This window comes from Coregonus clupeaformis, chromosome 40 (genome assembly GCF_020615455.1).
Source record: "Coregonus clupeaformis isolate EN_2021a chromosome 40, ASM2061545v1, whole genome shotgun sequence".
NCBI lineage: Eukaryota > Metazoa > Chordata > Actinopteri > Salmoniformes > Salmonidae > Coregonus > Coregonus clupeaformis.
Window position 1 is genome coordinate 5,000,242 of NC_059231.1, and position 12,316 is coordinate 5,012,557.

Here is a 12,316-nt window from a genome sequence, read left to right on the forward strand (position 1 = left end):
TTTTATTATGTTTGGGCTGGATATGGAGGGGTAAAACTGAATGAAATTGGGGTGGGGATGAGGGGACTAAATAAAGGAAGTTCAGGCTGGCAATGGAGCTTGTAATGAAACCCCCTTGAGGTAGCATGTATATTTCATATTAATATGAGGACCCAGGCCTTATGAAGGCTAAGAGGGTTAAGACCTTTGTGTGTGAGGAGAACTGGTGAATGCTTTTGCCCTGTGTAATGAACCTGTATTGCCACTTGCCATTTCAACTTTTGGGGCTATCTTGTTTTTTGATCAGGAGTGTGTCTTTTTCCCAGGGCAAGCTACATGACTCCAAGCAGATGGGTATCATTACCCGTATCACCAGGGACATCTTTGATCACATCTACTCCATGGACGAGAACCTGGAGTTCCACATCAAGGTAAAATACACACCATGGCCCCTCTGAACCCTGGACTAGGTGCTCACTGTCCATGTCATTTAGGTTAGCTTGCCTTCAGAGCAAATAGTTTATGTTAAGATATCATTTTGCAGGATTTGTCAATATATGGGAATGTATGTTAAGATGTTATGATGGTGTAAGAGCAGTGTATTCTGTGTACCATATTAAATGTGAATGGAACAGGTGCCGTGGTGGCTGAGGGTTAGTCCAGTGCTCTTTGCTGTGTTAGTGTTAGTGACAGAACCCACAGAGCTAGGTGTCCGCTATGGTGCCAGCTTCGCTGGGGTCGGCTACATGTACCATATGGTCACTGCTGTGACACATCCAACTGGTGGCTGTGTGGTCCTCTAGTAGCTCAAATGGAAGGTCTCAACACAAAAGAGTAGGAACCCGAGTGCTCATCTGTTAGAATAGTGGGTCCTTCACCAAGGACAAGACTGGCACAGGGGTAATGCTGTCATATTCCTGTTGATTAACGGTTTGTTTATATGCTGTGTGTGATGTGCACTACATGACCAAAAGTATGTGGACACCTGCTCGTCGAACATCTAATTCCAAAATCATGGGCATTAATATGGAGTTGGTCCCCCCCTTTGCTGCTATGAAAGCCTCCACTCTTCTGGGAAGCCTTTCCACTAGATGTTGGAACATTGCTGCGGGGACTCACAGTCGGCGTTCCAATTCATCCCAAAGGTATTCGATGGGGTTGAGGTCAGGCCAGTCAAGTTCTTCCACACCGATCCCGACAAACCATTTCTGTATGGAACTCGCTTTGTGCACGGGGGCATTGTCATGCTGAAACAGGAAAGGGCCTTCCCCAAACTGTTGCCACAAAGATGGAAGCACAGAATCGTCTAGAATGCCATTGTATGCTGTAGCGTTAATATTTATCTTCACTGGAACTAAGGGACCTAGCCTGAACCATGAAAAACAGCCTCAGACCATTATTCCTCCTCTACCAAACTTTACAGTTGGCACTATTCATTCGGGCAGGTAGCGTTCTCCTGGCATCTGCCAAACCTAGATTCGTCCATCGGACTGCCAGATGGTGAAGCGTGATTCATCACTCCAGAGAATATGTTTCCACCGCTCCAGAGTCCAATGGCGGCGAGCTTTACACCACTCCAGCCGACGCTTGGCATTGCGCATGGTGATCTTAGGCTTGTGTGTGGCTGCTCGGCCATGGAAACCCATTTCATGAAGCTCCCGATGAACAGTTCTTGTGCTGACGTTGCTTCTAGAGCCAGTTTGGAACTCTGTAGTGAGTTTTGCAACCGAGGACAGACGATTTTTACGCACTTCACCACTGGGTGGTCCTGTTCTGTGAGCTTGTGTGGCCTACCACTTTGCTGCTGAGCTGTTGTTGCTCCTAGACGTTTCCACTTCACAATAACAGCACTTACAGTTGACCGGGGCAGCTCTAGCAGCGCAGAAATTTTACGAACTGACTTGTTGGAAAGGTGGCATCCTATGACAGTGCCACGTTGAAAGTCACTGAGCTCTTCTGTTCAAATATTTTTTATTGAACACACACAAGAATGGTGTATAGGTATGAAAGACACGTGTACAGTTCTTATCTAAACATAAGAGAACAGACATGAACAACAAGACCCAGAGTTCTGGGCACAAAACAAATATTACAAAACAAGACATACAGAACAGGGACAGGTATAAAGAAAAAGGGTAGATGTAACCCCCCACTTATACCCCCCTTTATCCCCCCCCCCCCCTTATTCCACCCTATTCCCCTCCCGACTGCTCGGGTGGCGGGGCCAGCACACGCTGCCCAAAGGTAGATTACAATATGACAATTGAGAGTGCGTTAAAAAGTACAAATTCACAGCGCCGACTGGTCCAAGTAAGAGAGGAAAGGCTGCCAGATTTGATCAAATGTTGATAATTTATTGTTCAGAATATATCTAATTCTTTCTAAGTGTACAGTGTTTGCCAATTCGCTGAGCCATAATTTGGTAGAGGGCGCTTCCCTTCTTTTCCAAAACAACAAGATTAATTTCTTTGCCGAAATGAGACTGTAAGAGATGAGTTGTTTTTGGGAGTTGGTTAATCTGTTTAGGGAATCGGACACTCCCAGGATTATCAGAAGCGGGTCTGGGTTTATTGAAGTCTCCAGAACTTCAGAGAGGACCCCAAAAATTCCACACCAATAACCATACAGGCTAGAGCATAGGGCAAAGCAGTGGAGTAGTGTACCCTGCTCAGCCTGACATGTATCACACATAGGGGATGTATCAGGAAATATCCTATGCAGTTTAGTTTTGGAATAGTGTAATCTGTGTAATACCTTAAATTGTATGAGATGATGTCTGGAGTTAATGGAGCAGGTGTGGATATACTACAAGCTATCCTCCCAGTCTGCCACCGAAATGTCAGTCCCTAGTTCTTCCTCCCATTTTGCCTTAATGGCATCAGTAGAGGGTGCGCTAACAGATTGAAAAGCGTCATATAGACGAGATATCAGTTTGTCTGAGGTGGGGCATATTTTTATGCATCCGTCAAACATGGAAGGTTTAGCATTCCCAAATGTTGGGAGGTGTTTTCTAACATAGTCTCTAATTTGTAGGTATCTGAAAAAGTTACTTCTGGGAAGGTTATAAGTTTCCCTCAGCGATTCAAAGGAAGCAAAGGTCCCTCCTATATATAAATTCCCTATGGTACTTATCCCCAACTCTCCCCATCGCTCAAAGGTGTTATCAAGGTTAGAGGGGGCAAAGGAGGGATTCCTGGCAACAAGGAGCATGAATGATATTGGTCTAAGCTCAAAGTGGACTTTAATTTGCTTCCAGATTCGGACTGTGCTATGTATAATTGGATTGTTACGGTAAAGTGACATCTCCAGATTGACAGGTGACAAAATCACAGCACCAATATAGAAGGGGTGACACTCCTCACGCTCCATGGCGGGGGTGCGTCATCCAGCAAAAACGTAACAGCGCGGAGGTTAGCGGCCCAATAGTAAAATATAAAATTTGGGAGAGACAATCCTCCTTCCATCTTGGATTTACATAGGTGTTTTTTACCTATCCTGTGTGTTTTATAATCCCAGGTGAAAGGATTGATAATAGAGTCCTGTTGTTTATGAAAGGATTTAGGTATGAATACTGGGATGTTCTGGTATAGGTAGAGCAGTTGTGGGAGGAAGACCATTTTAATGGCATTAATTCTTCTGAGCAGAGAAATTGGGAGAGTTCTCCAAAATTGTATGTTTGCCTTGAGATTTTGCATCAGAGAGGGGAAATTATCTTTAAATAGTAAGGAGTATTGTTTGGTAACTACAATTCCAAGGTATATACATTTTTCTGAAGATAACTTAACTGGAAGATGTTCTAGCCAGGAGGTGTTTTGCAACCGTATGGGCATTAATTCACTCTTGTTCCAATTTATTCTGTATCCCGAGAAGGTACCAAACAAATTAATCACCTCAAGAATAGCTGGAATACTAGCTTGGGGTTCTGTTACATAGAGGAGAATATCATCTGCGTATAGGGAAATCTTATTTAGAGTATCTTTAGTATTATAGCCGTGTATTGCTGAATGAGATCTGATCGCTTGAGTGAGAGGTTCAATAATTAGGGCGAAGAGCATAGGCGACAGCGCACAACCCTGCCTTGTCCCTCTGTAAAGGTTAAATTGGGGCGACAGTGATTGGTTAGTGAGTATTCTCGCACAAGGGTTCCTATATAAAAGCTGGATCCAATTTATGAACCCATCTCCAATATTACATTTCTGTAGGACCTTGAATAGATAGGGCCACTCAACTTGGTCAAAGGCCTTTTCGGCGTCAAGAGATATAACGGCAAGGTCCACGTAAGGTAACCTCTGAGAATACATAATGTTGAAGAGGCGCCTGAGATTGAAGAATGAGTTTCTGTTAGGGATAAAGCCGGTCTGGTCCGAATGGACCAATTTGCCAATTAATGTGCTAAGATTGTTAGCCAGAGTTTTTGCTAAAATCTTTCGGTCTGTATTAAGGAGGGATATTGGTCTGTATGACCCTACCTCTTCCGGATCTTTACCCTTCTTATGTATAACTGTAATAAACGCCTCATCCAAAGTAGATGGGAGAGCTCCATCCTCATTGGCCCGGACCAACATTTTGTGCAGGTAGGGAGAGAGCATGTTGCTGAATGTTTTATAGAATTCACCAGGGTATCCATCTGGGCCCAGGGTCTTGCCACTCTTTAGAGATTTAATTGTTTCTCTAATTTCTTCAAGAGATATTTCCTTATTCAGGAAGTTAGAGTCTTCCTGGTTCAGGGCCGGAAGATTACAGTCCTCCAAAAAGTTTTGCATAATTAAGGGGTTAGGATCCGCTTTAGATGTATATAGTCTCTCATAAAACTGACGGAATCTGTCATTGATGTCTTTGGGGGAGGAGAGTAATTCCCCAGATGCAGATTTTACTTTGTGAATCATTCGGTCACTCACATTTTTTCGAAGTTGTCTGGTGAGTAATTTGTGTGGTTTGTCACCAAACTCAAAATATTTTTGCTTGGCATAGAGAAAAGATTTAGCAATTTTAGCCGAGAGGATCTGATTGTATTTAAATTTTAAAGACATAATTTTTTTATGTTTCTCCATAGATGGATGTCTAGCATTCTCCCTATCCAGTAAGTGAATTTGTCTCTCCAGTTCTACCAATTTTCTTCTGTTTTGCCTACTCCTGGCAGTCTGAAAGGAGATGATACAACCTCTCAAATACGCCTTCAGCGTTTCCCACAATAATGCTGGGGAAGTCTCTGTGTTGTCGTTGGTATCAAAGAAAAATGTAATTTGGTCTTTAAGATGTTCACAGAATGTTGGTTCTGTGAGGAGCTGAGGATTCAACCTCCAGACCCTCTCGTTTGGGTACGATGTCACCCAATCTCAGGGAGTAGTTTAGCATCAACCAAAAAGTAGTCAATTCGAGTATATACATTGTAAACATGAGAGTAAAAGGAGTATTCCCTACCCGTAGGGTTAGAGATCCTCCATATATCAAATAAGTTCAAATTTTTTATGTAGGTATTCAAGAATTCGCTTGTATAGGAGGTAGGGGTTCGCCGGGTAGAGGATCTATCCAAATATTGGTCTAGTACACAGTTAAGGTCCCCTCCAATGACCAGATTAGTATGGGAGATATCTGGAATCAGGGCAAGGACTCTTTTGAAAAAAGAGGGGTTATCAATGTTTGGCCCATAGATATTTAGGAGAGTTACAGAAGTAACTCTTTATCCACAATAGTGGTTTTATGTAGAAAGGGAATTCCTTTCCGTACCAGAATCGCTGTGCCTCTCGTTTTGGCAGAGAAGTTAGAGTGATACACTTTCCCCACCCACTTACATTTAAGTCTGTTATGAGAATTGTTTTTCAGATGGGTTTCTTGCAAAAATATAATATCAGACAAAAGTGCTTTCAAGTAGGCTAGGACCTTGCCTCTCTTAATTGGTTCATTTAAACCCTTGACATTCAAGGAAGTGAATGTAAGCCCCGCCCTCCTCTCATTTGTAGTTCCTATGGTGGCCTGCATAACATGTAACTCACTAAAAAGGTAAGAAAGCGCACCAAACCATCACGATCAGCATATGTAGCACCTACACCCGAGCAGTATCCAACCCACCCCTCCCCCCCCCCGCAAGCACCTTTACTCTCCACCCTATTCCCCTACTTTCCCCAACCTTTACCCCCCCCCATCAACCCACATTTAACAGGCATACAAAAATAGGACAGAAAAAAATATGAAAATAAATATTGTCTGGCCGATGCCAAAAAAGCACGGCGCGACCTCGAACAAGAGGTAAAACAAAAATAAAATCCCAACTATACGTTCACCTCTCACTATCCTAGAACTTCTACTAACATATGAACTGAGGAGGCTCCCGCGCTTAAAGTGTTCAATTAGCATCTAATAAACCTAAACAGAATAAGTTGCAACTTAAACATATTGCGCACTTAAGGTTCATCTTGGGTCAATCCCTGAGATAAGCAAGATGTAACATCACAAGATTCTATTGCTAAGCAATGCCGGTCTAAACATAAACCATCAGTAACCGACATAGACAGCAGTACAGTTACATATTGTGGGTTAGGAGATGGGAACAAGGATTTTTATAAATTGAACGTACCCCCCAATCAAAAAAATTAAAAAGTAAAAATACAAATAAAATAAATAATAATAAATAATTTTAATAATTTAAAAAAATAGTGATTTATATATACATATGTGCACACATACGCATATACACATCCACACCCACACATACATACATGTGCATACCTACATACATACACACACACACACACACACATACACGTGCGAATATATATACGCACACACACACATATACACACACGTGCACCCACACACATACACACATATATACATACACACACACATACACACACACACCTACATACACATACAAAAAAATATACATATAAAATAAATATTCTTAAATATATACAGATACATACACACGCATACACATACATACATCCATACACACACATCTACATACACAAACATTCATACCCCAGAATAATAATCTATACTAATTTAAAATGTACACATACATAATACTAAAATACTAAGAGAAAATAATAATAAAGGACAAATAATAATAATTATATGTACGCACACCTACACAGACACAAGCACCACGGAGGGCTGGGCCAGGCTATGACAAAGGCAGAACAGCACAAAGCATCAACTTGCTATCCAGGTGTCTGCGTCTGCCCCTTTCCCAACCATCACCCCCAGACCCCTGCAAGCAATAAATACATTGTATGGTAATAGGAATAATGTAAGAATTGAAAAATAAATAACGAAACAAAACAAAAATGGGGGAATATAAATATATCCATCCGAAAGTGTCAATGATCCGACCTGGAAGGCCTCCCAAACAGGCATCGCTCTAAACCCAGTCGGAATGAAAGTGAAATTAACGTTAAATGAGAGCTCTGACCTTCCTCCATTGGTCAGCTCAGCGTATTACATGTTCGGTAGCCCTTGCTGAGACCGTTTAATACGGTTTCACCCGTTATGGTATAGTATGGATTCGGGTCCATGAACAGACCCTAACACACAATGACAAGGCACTCTAACCTGAACGGGGGATTGGCGTATATTCCCGGATAAACTTCTCTGCGTCCAAAACCGAGGAGAGCCAAATCTTCTCCCCGGAAGGCGGGGTAATTCTTAGTCTTACAGGGAAGAGCAAGGCTGGGCGAAGATGGAGTTTGTAGAGTTTGGTCATGACATCTCTGTAGCCAGCGCGGTGCTTTGCCACATCGGGCGCATAATCCTCATATACCCGAAAGGGGTCCCCTTTATGTAACAGGTTGCCCCTCATTCGAGCCTCGCGCAGGATAAGATCCTTGGTCTTGAAACTGTGACAACAGATGATTACTGGGCGAGGACGCTGGCCCGGTCCAGGCACTGGGACAAGGGCGCGATGTGCACGGTCCAGTAGGGGATCCGAAGCCAAAACATCCGGTCCCATTGCCTCCTTCAGTAGCTTGGCAAAGAAGTCGGTGGGGCGAGAGCCCGCCTCCACCCTTTCTGCCAGACCCACAACGCGAAGGTTATGACGCCTGGATCTGCCCTCCAGGTCGACCACTTTCACAGAAAGCCTCTGCACACTATCATGCAATGACGTGCAGAGCTTCTCTAACTCGTCGATCCTACCAGCGTTGAATTCAGAAGCTTTCTCAAGGTCCACAATACTCTGGCCCTGCGAAGCGACCGTTCGAATGGTGCTCTCGATTTTAGTGTCCAGTTCAGCAATAGTAGGCTTAAGATCCTCCGCTATAGCAACACGTAGTTCTCCCAAAGCCCGGGTAAGTTCTGTAAGTGTCACGTTGATACCTGTGCCTTCCGCCATGTCTGTCTCGTTGTTTGGTGGGGAGTAGGCCTCCGATGTGGATTTATTGTCCTTTGGTCGCTTATTACTTGGCATTTTCACATAGAAAGTTACAATATTGTATTAGAAAGAAACGTTTGTTGTAACAAGTGCCATAAAGTAAGTTAGGTTAGGTTATTTCGCAAAAAAGTTGCAGGAGCCTCTCACACACAGCCGTTCACTCCAACATGCTAGCTCCGCCGAAGTCACTGAGCTCTTCAGTAGGGCCATTCTATTGCCAATGTTTCCTATGGAGATCGCATGGCTGTGTGCTCGATTTTATACACCTGCAGCAACAGGTGTGGCTGAAATAGCCGACTCCATTAATTTGATGGGGTGTCCACATACTTTTGTACATATAGTTTATCTTGTGTCTTTATAGGTCTCCTACTTTGAAATCTACAGACAAAATCAGAGACTTATTGGATGGTGAGTAAAGACTTTCTAGTTTTAATAAGTTCGAATTTCTAAAAAGTGAGCTGGACAATTATGATTTAAAATATGTTCTGCTATTTTTCCTTTTTCAGTGTCATAGACCAACCAGGCAGTACATGAGGACAAACAGGAGAACGTAGAGACAGAACTGAAGCTGTCAGGAAAACTTTACCTGGTGGATCTGGCTGGTAATGAGAAGGTGAGAAGTCTACTTGGTGGATCTGGCTGGTAGTGAGAAAGTGAGAAGTCTACTTGGTGGATCTGGCTGGTAATGAGAAGGTGAGAAGTCTACCTGGTGGATCTGGCGGGTAAAGAGAAGGGGAGAAGTCTACCTGGTGGATCTGGCTGGCAGTGAGAAGGTGAGAAGTCTACTTGGTGGATCTGGCTGGTAGTGAGAAGGTGAGAAGTCTACTTGGTGGATCTGGCTGGTAAAGAGAAGGTGAGAAGTCTACCCTCTCATCCCACTTCTCCCTCTCTGTCTCTCTCTCTGTCTCTCTCTCTGTCTCTCTCTCTGTCTCTCTCTCTGTCTCTCTCTCTCTCTCTCTCTCTCTCTCTCTCTCTCTCTCTCTCTCTCTCTCTCTCTCTCTCTCTCTCTCTCTCTCTCTCTCTCTCTCCCGGATATTTAACCTCCTCTGCTGTGGATATTTAACGTCTGCTGTGGGTATTTAACCTCCTCTGCTGTAGATATTTAACCTCCTCTGCAGTGGATATTTAACCTCTGCTGTGGATATTTAACTTCCTCTGCTGTGGATATTTAACCTCCTCTTTTCCAGGTCAGTAAAACTGGGGCAGACGGATCTGTGTTGGACGAGGCAAAGAATATCAATAAGTCCCTCTCTGCCCTGGGGAACGTCATCTCAGCTCTGGCCGAGGGAACTGTAAATTACCATAATCTTCTACATCAGGGTTCCTCAACTGGCGGCCCGCGGGTGGTTTTATTTGGCCCCCGCAGTTTTCTGAGCAAGAAAATTATAATATATAATTATATAGCATTCTACAACAGCTGCCGGGAGCTGGCGCGCTCGTAGTCCATGTGGGGTTAAACGCCATTAGGAAGGCTAGCTTGGAACTGCTGAAAATGAATTTTAAAGAACTGACTCTAGCTCTGAAAGAGTCTTAAAAGATTCCAGCTATTGTATACAGTAATCATGTGCCTATGAACCAGAGTTATGCTGTTAGCACTGAGGCGGTGTGCCCTAGTAGGAAGCCCACTGTGAGCAGCTCACCCTGCACCATCAGCTCAAACATAAATAACATTGTCATGTCTACTTCTGATAAGCTTCCCAGTAAAGCAATAAAAACAACCAAGCATCCCAGAAAAGTGCTAAAAATAGCCCACATTAACATATGTAGCCTAAGGTTCATGAAATCAATAACTTGCTAGTAACAGATTACATTCATACTCTGACTATCTCTGAAACTCACTTAGATAATAATTTTGATGATACAGTGTTAGCAATACATGGTTATAACATCTACAGAAAATACAGAAATGCCAATGGGTGGTGTTGTGGTCTATATTCAGAGCCACATTCCTGTAAAGCTTAGAGAGAATATCATGTTAAATACTGTTGAAGTAATATGGCTACAGGTTCATCTGCCTCACCTAAAGCCCATTCTTGTGGGAAGCTGCTATAGACCACCAAGTGCTAACAGTCAGTAGCTGAGAGAGGTATTTTTTCTGGGTGACCTAAATATTGACTGGCTTTCATCAAGCTGCCCGCTCAAGAAAAAGCTTCAAACTGTAACCAGTGCCTGCAACCTGGTTCAGGTTATCAGTCAACCCACCAGGGTATTTACAAACAGCACAGGAACTAAATCATCAACATGTATTGATCACATCTTTACTAATGCTATAGAAATCTGCTTTAAAGCGGTAACCAAATCCATCGGATATAGTAATCACAATATAGTAGCCATATCTAGGAAAACCAAAGTTCCAAAGGCTAGGCCTAATATAGTGTATAAGAGGTCATACAATAAGTTTTGATGATGTAAAGAATATTTGCTGGTCTCTGGTGTGTAATGGGGAGCAACCAGACGCTGCACTTGACACATTTATGAAATTGCTTATTCCAGTTACTAATAAGCATGCACCCATTATGGAAATTACTGTATAAACTGTTAAATCCCTGTGGATTGATGAGGAATTGAACAATTGTATGGTTGAGAGGGAAGAGGCAAAAGGAATGGCAAATAAGTCTGGCTGCACAACCAATTGGCAAACGTGCTGCAAATTAAGAAATCATGTGACTAAACTGAATAAAAAGAAGAAGAAACTACACTAAGATAAATTATATAAAGAACGATAGTAAAAAGCTTTGACATTTTAGGCAAAAGGGCTAACTCAGCTTCATCATTTATTGAATCAGATGGCTCATTAATCATAAAACCCACTGATATTGCCAACTACTTCAATTATTTTTTCATTGGCAAGATTAGCAAACTTAGGCATGACATGCCAGCAACAAACGCAGGCACTACACATCCAAGTATAACTGACCAAATAATGAAAGACAGGCATTGTAATTTTGAATTTCGTAAAGTGAGTGTGGAAAGTGTGAAAAAATGATTATTATCGATCAACAATGACAAGCCACCGGGGTCTGACAACTTGTATGAAATATAACTGAGGATAATAGCGGACGATATTGCCTCTCCTATTTGCCGTATCTTAAATCTATTAGAAAGTGTGTGTCCTCAGGCCTGGAGGGAGGCAAAAGTGATTCCGCTACCCAAGAATAGTAAAGCCCCCTTTACTGGCTCAAATAGCCAACCAATAAGCCTGTTAGCAACCCTTAGTAAACTTTTGGAAAAATTGTGTTTGACCAAATACAATGCTATTTTACAGTAAACAAATTGACAGCAGACTTTCAGCACGCTTATAGGGAAGGACATTCAACATGCACGGCACTTACACAAATGACTGATGATTGGCTGAGAGAAATTGATGATACAAATATTGTGGGAGCTGTTTTGTTAGACTTCAGTGCGAATTGTGACATTATCAATCGTAGTCTGCTGCTGGAAAAACACATGTGTTATGGCTTTACACCCCCTGCTATATTGTGGATAAAAAGTTACCTGTCTAACAGAACACAGAGGGTGTTCTTTAATGGAAGCCTCTCCAACATCATCCAGGTAGAATCAAGAATTCCCCAGGGCAGCTGTCTAGACCCATTACATTTTTAAATCTTTACTAACGACATGCCACTGGCTTTGAGTAAAGCCAGTGTGTGTATGTATGCGGATGACTCAACACTATACACTTCAGCTACTACAGCGAGTGTAATTACTGCAACACTTGACAAAGAGCTGCAGTCAGTTTCAGTATGGGTGGCAAGAAATAAGTTAGTCCTACATATTTCAAAAACTAAAAGCATTGTCTTTGGGACAAATCATTCACTAAACCCTAAGCCTTAACTAAATCTTGTAATGAATAATGTGGAAATTGAGCAAGTTGAGGTGACTATACTGCTTGGAGTAACCCTGGATAGTAAACTGTCATGGTCAAAACATGTTGATGCAACAGTAGCTAAGATGGGGAGAAGT

The 12,316-nt window shown here is 42.5% G+C and overlaps 1 pseudogene; it reads left to right on the forward strand.

The window, feature by feature from the left end:
* LOC123482891 overlaps positions 1–12,316 on the forward strand; it is a 56,308-nt pseudogene that overhangs the window by 24,682 nt on the left and 19,310 nt on the right.